The sequence below is a fragment of the Bos taurus genome, chromosome 4 (assembly GCF_002263795.3).
Source record: "Bos taurus isolate L1 Dominette 01449 registration number 42190680 breed Hereford chromosome 4, ARS-UCD2.0, whole genome shotgun sequence".
In the NCBI taxonomy this organism is placed as follows: Eukaryota; Metazoa; Chordata; class Mammalia; order Artiodactyla; family Bovidae; genus Bos; species Bos taurus.
In genome coordinates, this window is record NC_037331.1 from 107,723,693 (window position 1) to 107,738,889 (window position 15,197).

The 15,197-nt window shown below is 39.1% G+C and overlaps 1 protein-coding gene and 1 long non-coding RNA gene across 4 annotated transcripts in view; both read right to left on the reverse strand.

Annotated features, from left to right (window-relative positions):
- The window catches only part of TPK1 (thiamin pyrophosphokinase 1), a 382,700-nt gene that overhangs the window by 5,246 nt on the left and 362,257 nt on the right, over nucleotides 1–15,197 (reverse strand). The window lies entirely within an intron of this gene.
- LOC112446451 (uncharacterized) overlaps nucleotides 1–15,197 on the reverse strand; it is a 107,616-nt gene continuing 92,419 nt past the window's right edge. Inside the window, exon 2 of the long non-coding RNA XR_009494284.1 lies at nucleotides 1–15,197. This exon is cut by the window's right edge and continues 20,043 nt beyond it. This is a non-coding gene — a long non-coding RNA (uncharacterized lncRNA).

A 15,197-nucleotide genomic window follows, 5' to 3' on the forward strand; every position in this document is an offset into this window, starting at 1 on the left:
TATTGCTTTGGCTATTTAGGGTTTTTTTTTTTTGTAGTTTCATATGAATTTTAGGATTTTTTTTTCTTCTGTAAAAATGCCATTGGAATCTTGATGGGGATTGAATCTATAGGTGGCTTTAAGTGGTACAGCTATTTTAACAATGTTCTTTCAATGCATGATCATGGAGTGTCTTTTCATTTATTTTACTCTTCAATTTCTTTCATCTGTATTATAGTTCTCAATGTAGAGATCTTTCAGCGCCTTGGTTAAATTTATTGCTAAGTATTTTACTGTTCTTGATACTATTGTAAATGAGAGTTTTTTTTTTTTTCCCCAGATAAGTCATTGTTAGTATATAGAAATATTTTTGATTTATGTATCTTGAATTTCATATCCTGCAACTTTACTGAATTCATTGTTGACCTGACAGTTTTTTTGATTGAGTATTTAGGCTTTTTCATACATAAAATCGGAGAAAGCAATGGCACCCCACTCCAGTACTCTTGCCTGGAAAACCCCATGGACAGAGGAGCCTGGAAGGCTGCAGTCCATGGGGTCGCTGAGGGTCGGACACGACTGAGCGACTTCACTTCCACTTTTCACTTTCATGCATTGGAGAAGGACATGGCAACCCATTCCAGTGTTCTTGCCTGGAGAATCCCAGGGACGGGGAGCCTAGTAGGTTGCCATCTATGGGGTCACACAGAGAGTCGGACACGACTGAAGCGACTTAGCAGTAGCAGCAGCATACATAAAATCATGCCATTTACAAACAAATTTATGTTTTCCTGTCCAATTTGGAAGACTTTTATTTTTCTTGCCTGATTTCTCTGGTTTGGACTTCCAGTGCTGTTGACTAGAAGTGATGAGAGTGGGCATCCTTGTCTTGTTTCTGGTCCTGGGGGAACAGTCCTTAGTCCTTCATCTTTGAGTATGGCGTTAGGGGGGGCTTGATATACGTGGCCTTCCTTTATGTACTGAGGTGCATCTCTTTCCTCCAGCTGGTTTGTTGAGACTTTTTATAATGAACAGATGTTAAATTATGTCAAAACTTTTCCTGCACCTATTGAGATAATCATATGATTTTTATCTTTCATTCTGTTAGTGTGACATACCGAATTTATTGGTATGCATATGTTGAACTGTTCTTGCCTCCAGGAATGAATCCTGCTTGGTCAATGTGTATGATCCTTTTAATGTGCTGCTGAATTGGGTTGGCTGTTTTGTTGAAAAATTTTGCACCTATGTTTATCAGGGATATTGGTCTGTAGTTTTGTTTTTTTGAGGTGTCCTTATCTGGCTTTGGTGTCAGGGAAATGCTAGCCTTGTGACATGAGTTTGGAAGTATTCTCTCTTCTTCAATATTTTTGGATATTTTGAGGATTGGTGTTAATTATTCTTCAAATGTTTGGTAAAATTTATCAGTGAGAAGACATCTGGTCCTGGACTTTTCTTTTTCATGAGATTTTTGATTACTGATTCAATACTCTCCTAGTAATTGGTTTGTTCAGATTTTCTATTTCTTCCTAATTGAGTCATGATAGGTTCTGTGTATCTAGTAATTTATCTACTGTTTTTGTTGTTGGTGTATGGTTGGTCACTGAAGCTTCTTTATGAACCTTTGTATTTCTATATTATCAGAAAATCTCCCTCTTCCCCTTGGTTTATCTCAATAAACAAATATTTATTTTTTCAAAGAACCAGACCTTAGTTTTATTAATTCTTTCCCAATTGGTTTTCTAGTCTCTGTTTCATTTTTTAATGCTCTAAGCTCGATTTCCTTTTCTGCCTAACTTTAAGCTTAGTTTGTTCTTCATGTTCTGGATTCTTGAGGTGTAAAAGGTTATTTGAGATCTATTTTCTTGAGGTACACATTTATAGATATAAACTTTCCTCTGAGACCTACTTTTGCTGTACCTTATCAGTCTGTATGTTTTGGTTCTATTTTCAATTGTCTCAATATACCTTTTTTCATGTAATTTCATCTTTGATCTGTTGGTTTTTCAGGACAGTGTTAAGTATTTAACTTCCATGTATTCACAAGTTTTCTAGTTTTCCTTCTGTTATGATTTCCAGTTTCATACCATTGTGGTCAGAGAAGATATTTGATAAGATTTCAGTCTTTGTGAATTTGCTAAAACTTGTTTTGTGACCTAACATATGATCATGCTAGAAAATGTTCTGAGTGCACTTGAGAAGAATGTGTATCCTGCTGTTATTAGACACAATATTCTGTGTATGTCTGTTACAACTTAGTCAAGTGTTGTTCAAATCCATTGTTTCCTTACTGATTTTCTGTCTAGATGATCTGTCTTTGTGACCCCATGGACTATATAGTCCATGGAATTCACCAGGCCAGAATACTGGAGTGGGTAGCTTTTCCCTTCTCTGGGGAATTTTCCCAACCCAGGGATCAGACCCAGGTCTCCCACATTGCAGATGTATTCTTTACCAGCTGAGCCACCAGGAAGCCCCCATTATTAACCATGGAGCATTAAAGTCCCCAACTATTTGTTGTTAATTTCTGTTTATTTCTCCTTGTAGTTCTGCTTTATATAGTTAGGTGATCTAATGTTGGGTGGGTGCCTAAATATTTACAATTGGTATATCTTCTTGATGGAGTGACCCCTTTATCGTTATATAGTGACATTCTTTTTATCATTTTTAGCTTCAGTTCAGCTCAGTTGCTCAGTTGTGTCTGACTCTTTGCAACCCCACGGACTGCAGCATGCCAAGCTTCTTCCCTGTCCATCCCCAACTCCCGGAGCTTACTCAAACTCATGTCCATCGAGTCGATGATGCCATCCAACCATCTCATCCTCTATCGTCCCCTTCTCCTCCTGCCTTCAATCTTTCCCAGCATCAGGGTGTTTTCCATGGAGTCAGTTCTTCGCATCAGGTGACCAAAGTATTGGAGTTTCAGCTTCAGCGTCAGTCCTTCCACTGAATATTCAGGACTGATTTCCTTTCGGATGGACTGGTTGGATCTCCTTGCAGTCCAAGGGACTCTCAAGAGTCTTCTCCAACACCACAGTTCAAAAGCATCAGTTCTATGGCATTCAGCTTTCCTTATAGTCCAACTCTCACATCCATACTGGAAAAGCCATAGCTTTGACTAGATGGACCTTTGTCGGCAAACTAATGTCTCTGCTTCTTAATATGCTGTCTAGGTTGGTCATAGGTTTCTTCCAAGGAGCAAGCATCTTTTAATTTCATAGCTGCAGTTACCATATGCAGTGATTTTGGAGCCCCCAAACATAAAGTCTCTCACTGTTTCCATTATTTTCCCGTCTATTTGCCAGGAAGTGATGGGACCAGATACCATGATCTTAGTTTTCTGAATATTGAGCTTTAAGCCAACTTTTTCACTCTCCTCTTTCACTTTCACTCTCCTCTTTAGTTCCTCTTCACTTTCTGCTATAGGGGTGGTATCATCTGCATTTCTGAGGTTATTGATATTTCTCCCAGCAATCTTGATTCCAGCTTGTGCTTCATCTAGCTTGGCATTTTGCATGATGTACTCTGCATATAAGTTAAATAATCTGGGTTACAATATACAGCCTTGACTTAACTCCTTTCCTGATTTGGAACCAGTCTGTTATTCTATGTCCAGTTCTAACTGTTGCTTCCTGACCTGCATACAGATTTCTCAGGAGGCAGGTCAGGTGGTCTGGTATTCCCATCTCTTTCAGAATTTTCCACAGTTTGTTGTGATTCACACAGTCAAAAGCTTTGGCGTAGTCAATAAAGCAGAAGTTTTTCTGGAACTCTCTTGCTTTTTTGATCCAATAGCTGTTGGCAATTTGATCTCTGGTTCCTGTCTTTTCTAAATCCAGCTTGAACATCTGGAAGTTCATGGTTCATGTACTGTTGAAGCCTGGCTTAGAGCATTTTGAGCATTACTTTGCCAGCGTGTGACATGGGTGCAACTGTGTGGTAGTTTGAGCATTCTTTGGCATTGCCTTTCTTTGGGACTAAAATGAAAACTGACCTTTTCCAGTCCTGTGGCCACTGCTGAGTTTTCCAAGTTTGCTGGCATATTAAGTGCAGCACTTTTACAGCATCATCTTTTAGGATTTGAAATAACTCAAATGGAATTAGCTTAGTGTCTATTTTTCCTGATATGAGTATGGCTACTCTTGCAGTGGAAAGGAAAAAAGAGGAATTAAGTTTTTATTCTTTCCCTTTCTTGAGATCAAAGAAGATAAACAAAACAGTGAGCAAGGCCTGAACATTCATAGTTTTTTGTTTTCACTTTATCTGCTCCTAACTCTGAATGTCTATAACTAAGTCTGCTATTCTGTCCCCTAACTCTGTATGAGCTGTATGTTTCGCACCTATTGCTCTTAGACTCTATGCCAAATACGTCCTGTAACTGGTGCTCATCTTTACAGCAGTCTCTTGTCTTGTAGTTACCCATCAGAAAGAAGGCTGCAGAGCCATGGAATCGTCAGACTCAGCTACTGGGGTACTGACACCAGTCTATGACTGGTTTTGAAACAATGCAAGAGGAAGAAGACAAGATCCAAACACCTTTGTTCCTCATCACCGATCCCTGACGGTGAGCCTTCACCTTATATAAGCCCCTAGACTCCTCATGGAGTGGGAGCACATTTCTTGAGGGAGAAGCCTACTGTGTTCCCCTCTCTGCTGGCTGAGAATTAAAGGCACCTTTCTATGTCGTCCAGACTGTCTCTGTAATTTTTATTGAGCTTCGGTGGGTAGAAAAAGCCAGACTTTGGGGTAGCAACGCTACCTTTGTTTTCTTGGTTGGCATTTGCTTGAAATACCTTTTTTTCATCCTTTCAGTCAGTCTGTGTCTTTAAAGTGAACCTTTTGTGGGCAGTATATTTTTTTATTTCGCTTTTTAGGTCCGTCAGCCATTCTGTGTCTTTGATTGAAGAATTTTATCCCTTATGGTTAAAGTAATTACTGCTGGTCCTGTTTTGTTATTTTGCTGTTTTGTAGTGCTGCTGTTCCTTGCTTCTTATCCTGCTGCCTTTTTTTGTGATGATGACTTTTTGTACCGGTATACTTTCACTTTTTCATGATCTTTTGTGTAACAAGCTTTTCCTCTGTGGTCACCATGAGCCTTATATAAACCATCTTACAATTATGATATCCTATTTTCAGCTGATGACAACTTAACTTCAGTAGCATTTCTGCAATTACAGTTTACTTTGTCCTCTGTCACATGTTACAGTTTACGTATTTTTTTATATTGTGTATACAGTAACAACTGTAGGAGTTACGGCTTCTTAATACTTTTTTTAAACTTTTAAACCAGAGTTGTAAGAGAATTATGTGCCACTATTACCAAATTAAATAATCTGATTTTGATTATTTACCAATACCAGGAAGTTATATACCCATGTTCATCTGATTTTATGATGTAAATAAGCATCGTTTTATTTCTGCGTGAAGAACTCCCTTTAGCATTTCTTGTAAGGCAGGCCTAGTGGTGATAAACTCATTCAGCTTTTGTTTGTTCAGCCAATTATGCCTTCATTTCTGAAGGACAGCTTTGCCAGGTATAGAATTGTTGACAGATTTTTTTCTTCCAATGTTTTGAATATATTATCCCATTCTCTCCTGGCCTGATAAATTTCTTTTGAGAAATCTGCCCATTATGTGAATTCCCTTAAATATAATGTGTTCCTTTCTCTCGCTGCTTTGAAAAGTCTTTTTTGTCACTGACTTTTAGAACTATTTGGGTCACTCTATTGATATTTGATGTCCTTTGGGCCTCATGAATCCAAATGTCCACTTCTCTCCTTATTTTTCAGCAAGTATTGCTTTATATGGGCTTCCTTGGTGGCTCAGATGGTAAAGAATCTGCCTGCAATGCAGGAGACCTGGGTTTGATCCCTGGGTTGGGGAGATCCCCTGGAGGAGGACATGGCAACCCACTCAGTATTCTGGCCTGGAGAATCCCCATGGACAGAGGAGCCTGGTGGGCTACAGTTCATGGATTCGCAAAGAGTCAGACTTGACTGAGCAATTAAGCCCAGCACACATTGCTTTTATATATTTTCTGCCCCTTTATCGTCCTGGGGTACACATAATGCAGATACTGTTTCTTTTGATAGTGTCCCATAATCACATAGGGCTTTCTTCAACTCTTTTCCTCTGATGGAATAATTTCAAATGCCCTGTCATTGCTTCTTTCTACTGCATGGTCAATTCTGATTTTAAAGCTCTCTACTGAATTTTTCGAGTTCAGTCATTATATTCTTTAGATAGAGGACTTCTGTTTGGTTTATTTTTGATGGTTCCCATTTTTTGTTGATCTCATTTTGTTCATGCATTTTTCCCCCCGATTTCATTATCTGTCTTCTTATAGTTCACTAAACTTCTTTAAGAGGATCATTCTGAATTCTTTGAATTTCATGGATTTCCATTTCTTTAGGGTCCTTTGTTGGCATTTTACTGTAATAGATTCTACTGGTACTACTATGTTTACCTGATTTTTCCTGATCCCTGCTTTCTTACACTGGTATCTGCACATTTGAGTAAACAGTCTCTTCTTCTAGACTTAACAGGTTACATTTGGCAGACAGTCCTTCCAGTCGGCTCAGCTTGGGATTGTGGACATGTGAGCTGGCAGACCCCTTGGACAGGTGGGGCTTGCCATCAGGGTGGTCTTTGTGGGCAAGGCCACTGCCTGAGCGCTGAAGTTGTAGGGTGTGTGCTGTGGCTGGACAGGACTGCTGGCTTGGTTCACAAGACACAGGGGGCGCTCTGTGGTTGCCTGGGCTCTCTGGTCAGGCCGCCTGGGTGGGCAGGACTGGGCACTGTACTTGTCAGAGCTGTGGTTATGAACTGGCTCGCCTGCTTGACCAGGACTGCCGAACGGGCCCCAGTCCGCACAGCCCGTTGTTTAAGGACCTAACTGTGCACCAGATCCTCTGGCCAGACAGTTGCTGGTTTTGCAGCGCAGAAGGTGAGACACACTGGTCCTGTTCTCTGCTCGAGTAGCACTACAGGTGCGGCTGGAGGACAGGCCCCTCGGATTCCATGTGCAGGAGGGGGCTTCAGCCTCACCCTTGCCTTCTGGGATTGTCACAACGGTGTCTTGTGTGTGGATAGTTGTTAGGGCTTCTTGTGAAGGCGACTGAAGTGGAGACTGACCCATGTTTCCATCTTCACGATGTCACTCCTTCACAGATTACTGTTTCATTTCTACCCCAGAGGACTGGCTGGCTGAACATTTAATTTCAATTCAACATTTAAAACACTCAAATTCAAAACTTTTTCCATTTTTGTTTGTACAGAGGAACTAAATATAGTTGTTCTAAGACAACCAGTAAGCCTGTTTTTAACTGTAGACAAAAAATAAAAGTGATAGCTATATGTGAGACTATAAGCAACGATGTAATGTGTGATAAACGTAACCTAAAATTGCTTGCTCTGTTTGAATATAAAAGTTGTGTCTTATCTATTAGCTTCAAAGACATCACCATCGATTGTTTTAAGGAAAAACCGTAGTCTAATGATAATAAGGATATTGGCTTGTGAGGACTGGTTAAATTCCTCTTCCAGTGAAATTTAATGTGAATTATATTATGGAACACAGAAACGTAGTCTGACTTTTGAGACTTTCATGTTTTAGAGAAATAGAAGTGAAAAAGATGGGCAACATTAAAATTGATTTTATAATTTTCATCCATTATCTCAAAGTTTTCTTTCCCGGAGCAAAGGATGAGAACTAGGCACTTAATATTCTATCGCTCTCAGTGATGTCCCACAGCTTTTCCCCAAAGCTGGAAAGACAGAAGACTGCAAAGCCGAGGTTGGCAAACTGGCAGAATTCAAATATCCAGCTCTCTTCCCGTCAGCTGGAGGGAAGGAGGGCCATTTGCCCTGGATTCCAGCCCACCTCACTTCTGTAAGAGTGAGGCTGTGTTCTTTTGAAGTGGGTGAGTGCGTGTGTGCTAGTCACTTTAGTCATGTCCAGCTCTTTGCAACCCTATGGACTGCGGCCCGTCAGGTACCTCTGTCCATTGGATTCTCTAGGCAAGAACACTGGAGTGGGTTGCCCCAGGGATCAAACCTGCATCTCCTGCATTTAAGGCGGATTCTTTGCTGCTTAGCCACTGGGGAAGCCCCTGTGAAGTGGGTGACAGTGTGTAAAGGAGTCCTTTGGAGGCGTCTGAAGCACTCAAGCATAGGAAAGCAAGAGCGGCAAGCACTTGATCCCTCTGCACCTGTGTGACCGTTCTGCTTAGATGCCACCAAGGAGGCATCTCGCTGTCAAAACCTGTGAGCCCCTTCATGATGTTAGTAGGTCAGACCTAGGATTAAACCATGGCTCTCCCACTCTCTAGTTCTATGAACTTGGTTATTTAACTTTCCAACTTCAGTTTCCTCATATGTGCAAAGTGTGGATAATCATGTCTACTTCACAGAGGAGCTGTACAGATTATACAGTCAAAATTCTAACACATAATAAGTATTCAAGAAATTTTCATCCCTTTTGCTTTCTTCTGTTATTCTGCCAATAAGATCAGAATTTCCTCTCCTACCTTAACAGTCTTTTAAAATGAAAAAAAAAAAAAGAGAGAGAGAGATGTCATGATTTGAACAATTAGCAAATGCCTTAATTCAGCTACTAGTTTATAGCCAGCTGATACACAAAATGAGATAAACTCTGCCAGGCTAGGTTATGTGTGGTACTTAAAATCGTTTCAGGTGTCGTCTGCATACATGTATAAACTTATGTGTTTGACATGTAATTATGAAGGTTATAGACCCTGTGCTGGCACTAAGGATACAGACATGAATGTGTATGCCTTCAAGGTCTTTACCTTTTAGTAAAAGGTAAAGATGTGTATATAGTCTGATTCAGGAGATGGGATGGAAGCGTGAGGCAGGAGCTAATGAGGTTGGATCCAAAATGGGTTGTATATTCTAATGGGAGGCCATAGACATCCCATCCCCCAGAAACCTGGCTTCCCCAAAATCTGTAAGTTTAAGAAATTATTAAAAAGGTAATGCAAACATATCTAAAATCCAATAAAACTGAGGGAGTAAAAGAGAAGGAAGTGAACAAGCTTTGTGTGGGAGATGCTTGGCAAAGAAGTGGTATTTCGGATGGAGTAATTCTCCTTCATTCAAGACATTATCTGAGCACTTACTGTGTTCAAGGTACAGAGGGTTTTTATCTGCAATTTACAGATGAGGAAAATGAAGCTCAAGAGGTTAAATCCACAGGCTATGATGATCATAAAAGTTGTTAGACACATGTTACTAAGGGAGGTTAAAGCAATACTTTGAAGCATTCTAAAAAAAAAAAAAAAAGAACTGATGCTGGTCTTTTCCCCTGAAGTGCAGAACTGTCAGTAGCCTGACAGAGCAGCGGAAGTGGATGACTTAGTGAGACCGATACAACCGCTCTCAAGACTTAAAGGAATACTGTCTCTTCTATACAGACACATGTTTAATGAACCTATTATGATGAATCTCTAGGTTCCCTACCATCTTGGAATATTAGGTCAAGTTCTAGCAGCTAATTAGACTTACTGGACATCATTAACTATTTCAGACATAATGGAACCACTGTATGCTCTATATCCATCAATTATTCTCTGAAGATGCTCAGCCTATTTAGAGTAATGGCTGTACATTAAGAAAATGTGACTCAGGTTTTGTTAGCAGAAAAGCAAACCATCTGCCTCTAAAACCAATTCTCTGTGATTGGTCTTTACACTTTTACTTTTTTGAACTACAGATTTAAAAAATGTCCCTATGTACATAGGTGAGACAGACTATCTATTTAAAATTGCTAATTTACATTTTAAAATAGGAACTCGGAGTACGAGTATTATTATTAAAACAGCATTTATATTATGCTGTTATAAAATGGCATTTATATTATGGTGGCTCTTGAAAATTTTCAAAAATTAAATTGATGTATTGCTTTTTCATTTTCTTGAAGGCAGAAAGTCAGACTGTTTCTAGTTTTGATGTGTAGAGTACATGAAACTTCTACTCTCTTAGCAAGTGTCAAATATTCAACTCACTATGCGTTGTTAACTGCGGTCACTATGCTATATTATCACATCCCCATGACTCATTTATTTTATGGCTGCACCTGGTGATCACTTTCACGCATTTCTCCCATCCTTTCACCCCACCCCCCGACTTCTGGCAATCACTGGTATGGTCTTTGTATATGAGACTGGTTTTTATTGAGTGTTTTAGATTCCACACATAAATCCGATCACCCTGTATTTCTTTCTCTGTCGGATGCATTTCACTTAGCATAACGCCCTCAAGGTCCATCCATGTTGCTACAAATGCCACGATTTCCTTCTTTTTATGGCTGAATAATATTCCTGTGTGTATGTATAAAATCTCACATTTTCTTTATCCATTTATCCATTGACGGCCACAAAGTTGTTAAAGTTGTTTCCATGTCTTGACTATTGCAAATAATGCTGCAGCGAACATGAGGGCAAAGACAGCCCTTCAAGTTGGTGCCTTCTTTTTCTTGGATTAAATGCCCAGAAGTGGGACTGTTGGGTTAGATCAAAGTGCTATTCTCGATCTGTGGAGGAACCTCAGTACTGCTTTCCATAGTGGCTGCACCGCAATGCGCAAGGGTTCCCTTTTCTCTACAGCCTCAGCAACACTTGCTATCTTTTTTGATAAGAAGAGGAGTCCAGCAGGTATGAGGTGAATGTAACTGACTGTGGCTTTGATTTGCAGTTCCCTGATGATTAGGAGAAAAGGCTATTCAGATCCCCTGCCCATTTTTTAATTGGATTGTTTGGATTTTTACTATCGAGTTGTGTGAGTTCTTTATATATTTTAGACATTAATACCATATCTATGATTGGCAAATATTTCCTCCCTTTTAGTAGGCTGAGTTTTCATTTTGTTAATGGTTTCCTCTGCAGAAGATGGCTTCCTTTCCTGCACAGAGGCTTTTTATAGTTTAATGTGGTCCCATTTATTTGTTATTTTTTGCTTCTGTTGTCTTTGCTTTTGGGGTCAAATCAAAAAAAAAAAATCATTGCCAAGTAAATGGCAAGCCGCTTTTTCTATACGTTTTCTTCTTGGAGTTTTATGGGTTCAGGTCTTATGTTAAAACCTTTAATCCATTTTCAGTTCATTTTTGTGTATGGTGTAAGATAGAGGTCCAGTTTCATTCTTTTGCATGTGGCCATCTTCTTTTCCCTACAGCATTTCTTTCTCCATTGTATTCTTGGCTTTATTGTCAAAAATTAGTTGACCATATATGCATGGGTTTATTTTGGGGGCTGTTTGGGTCCACTGATCTGCGTGTCTTCTTTTATGCCAATATCATACTATTTGATTATTACAGCTTTGTTATATACATCAGGAAGCATGATGCTTCTGGCTTTGTTAAGATTGCTCTGGCAATTTGAGGTCTTTTGTGGTTCCATACAAATTGTATGATTGTTTGTGGTTCCATATACATTGTATGATTGTTTGTTCTATGTGAAAAATGCCACTGGAATTTTGATAGGGACTGCAGTGAATCTGCAGATTGTTCTGAGTAGTATAGGCATTTTAACAATAATAATTATTCTATTAATGGAATATCTTTCCATGTATTTTGTTGCTGTTGTTCAGTTACTCAGTCATGCCCAACTCTTTGCGACCCCATCTACAGAACACCAGGCTTCCCTGTCCTTCATCATCTCCTGGAGCTTGCTCAAACTCATGTCCATTGAGTTGGTGATGCCATTCAACCATCTCCTCCTCTGTCATCCCCTTCCATTTATTTTAGTCTTATTCAATTTCTTCTAACTATGTCTTACAGTTTTCAGTGTGGAGATCTTTCACCTCCTGGGTTAAATTTATTTAGGCATTTAATATATAGGTTTTCTTTTTGATGAAATTGTAAATGAAAATTTTTTTAGTTCCTCTTTCTGATAATTTATTATTAGTATATTGAAGCACAACAAATGTTTGTATTGATTTTTTTGTATCCTACAACTTCATTGAATTCATTTATTGGTTATAACAGGTTTTTGGTGAAGTTGTTAGGGTTTTCTCTATGTAATGTTACGTAATTTGCAAACAGTAACAATTTTACTTTTTCTTTTCCAATTTAGATGTCTTTTCTTTCTTTTTCTTGACTAATTGTTCTGGCTAGGACTTCCAATACTATGCTGATAAATGTGGTGAAAGTTGGCCATTTTTACTTGCATTTAATTCAATATACAAAAAAAATTATCATTTTAATATGTCACCAACATAAATAATTATTGAGATATTTTTACTTTATCATATTAAGTCTCTGAAATCTGGTATGTATTATATTTACACTTACAGCATATCTTAATTTGGACAAGTCACATTTGAAATGTTTAAGAGCCAAAGGTAGCTGCTGCTGCTGCTGCTAAGTCGCTTCAGTCGTGTCTGACTCTGTGTGACCCCATAGATGGCAGCCCATCAGGCTCCACCATCCCTAGAATTCTCCAGGCAAGAATACTGGAGTGGGGTGCCACTGCCTTCTCCAAAAGCTAGCTAGTGGTTACCATATTGATTAGACAGTACAGCTCTAGGTTATTTAAACAGGAACCATACTTAAGATTCAATTATCTGTTTTTCCAGAGGAACATTATCTTTTGGATTAATTATACAGATACTGATTTTCATTTCACCTGCATAAAGGGACTTTTACATTCAAAGTAAGCATATCAAATCCATTTGAAATGATTTCCTCTTATTATAGGAATGAATCAAGAAACACTCAGATGCTTAACATATGTTCAGCAGTGAGAAAGACTGCGTCTTCTGCCCTTCAGGATGAAGGTTTAAAAAATGTAGCAGAAATAAAATCAGTAGCAGAACATACGTGTGTACGTGCATGAAGTCACTCGGTTGTGTCCAACTCTTTGCAGGCCCATGGACTGTAGCCCACCAGGCTTGCCTGGAAAATTCAGGCAAGAACACTAGGATGGGTTGCCATTTTGAACTCCAGTGGATCTTCCAGACCCAGGGATCAAAGCTGCATCTCCTGCACTGACCAGAGGATTCTTTACCACTAGTGCCACCTGGGACGCCCTAGGAGAATATACCCCACATCCCGTAAGGAATATTGTGACTCCTTCCTGGACATGTGGCAGATAGTCCTCTAATTGTACCACTTACTCCAAATCATCACCTCTCCTTCCCACTCCTCTAAATCTGGAGGAGTGTCTGAGGTGTTTGATCACACCTCTCTCATCTGAAAGTATACTGAGGGACTCTAGTTGCCTAAAACCTTCCTGCCCCCGACCCTAAACATAATAGCCTGACAATTAAGGCCCTTCATCGTCTAGTTCCTCCCCTGTAACCTACTTGCCAGCAGCCCCCATGCTACTTGCTTTTCCCTTAATAAACCTAAATGTAAGACTAGATACTATAAAATTCTTAGAGGAGAACACAGGCAGAACACTCTCTGACATAAATCACAGCAGTATCTCTAGATCCACCTCCTAATGAAAATTAAAAAAAAAAAAATTACACAAATAGGACCTAATTAAACCTAAAAACTTTGGCACAGCAAAGGAAACCATAAATAAAACAAAAAGGCAATCCACAGAACGGCAGAAAACATTTGCAAACAAAGTGACTAACAAGGGATTAATCTCCAAACAGCTCAATATTAAAAAAAAAAAAAATCAAAAATGGGTAGCAGATTTGAATAGACATTTCTCCAGAGACAAAGAGACAGCCAAAAAGCACATGAAAAGATGCTCCACATGACTAATTATTAGTGAAATGCAAATCAAAATTACAATGAGATATCACCTCATACTAGTCAGAATGAGCATCAGAATGCTACAATCAGTAAATGCTAGACAGGGAGTGGAGCAAAGGGAACACTCCTACACTGCTGAGGTAGAGAAGAATACTGCGAGTAACACAAATAATATATTCTGTAATAAAAAGAATCTCCAAAGGCACGTGGAGAGAGGAAAACCTCTTCTTTACTGAAGACTGTCAACTACTAAAGGAGTTAGCAACAGAAGGAGAATATTAGCAAAGCATCACTTTGTAGCTTCCAATGTAATAACTGGTTCAGGTAAGGACCGTCACTGGATGCTAAAACCACTGAGTAAAATGTTGGGGACCAAGATATTTACAGTCTCCAAGTAATACTCCACCTAGTACTTTTAATTGAAAAAAAAAAAAAAAAAGTAGCAGGCAGGTCCTGTGAACATCATCTTAACCAAGCAATCAAGCTTAGCATCATCAGTAGCAGGACACACTGACATTACGTGCCTACTGATGCAAGGCTGGGGTGAAAACAGCATCACTTACTGTAATAATTTCTGCCAAAAAGGCTTCAGCTGAACATAAACATGGGGAAAGTGTCAGTAATGCTGACTATGAAGCACTTGACAAGCTAGCAGCTCATATCGAGAAAGACGGAAAAGAGATTTTTCTGGATTTTTAAGAGACTAAACTGACATGACAATTAGACATAATGCATGGGTTGTCTGTTTTTTAGTAGGTTTTTTAAGTTACAAATAGTACATTATAGGGAAAATTAAGGAATATGAGTATAGACTGCAGAACACTATTCTATCAATGCTGTATTTTTTTTGGAATAGATAGTAATAGCACTGTTTCATAGGAAACAGTATTCTTGTTCTTAGGAGATACAAGCTAAAGAATTTCAAGGATCAAATATCACGTATTCAGCATAGTTTGAATTGGTTCAGAAAGCAAAATACACACACACACACACAGAGAAATGGAAATACAGGAGAATGTTCATAGCTGGTAAATATGGGTAAAAAGTGTATAGATTTTGCTGTTTTAAATTTTTTCTTTAGGTTTGAAATATTTCAATATTAAAATTTAGACAAAAATTTGGGAAACTGCCTAAGAACTTGTGGAGGGAAAGGGTTTTCATCTTGTTCACTCTGATTCCCCCAAAGCTGAAGTGATACCATTATAAGAATCAAAGCAAGAGACAGATGCTCACTGATTTGAAGGGCTTTAAAATAAATCTGGATGGAAGACAATGAATACTAAATTGAGGAAGAAATCAGCTGGCCTTTGATACCTGCATCACAGCTTCTTGGAAGAACCATAAGAAAGGCGGGTTTGAATCCTGGGTCAGAAAGATCCCCTGGAGGAGGGCATGGCAACCCACTCCAGTATTCCTGCCTGGAGAATCCCATGGACAGAGGAGCCTGGGGGGCTACAATCCACAGGGCCACAAAGAGTTGGACATGACTGAAGCA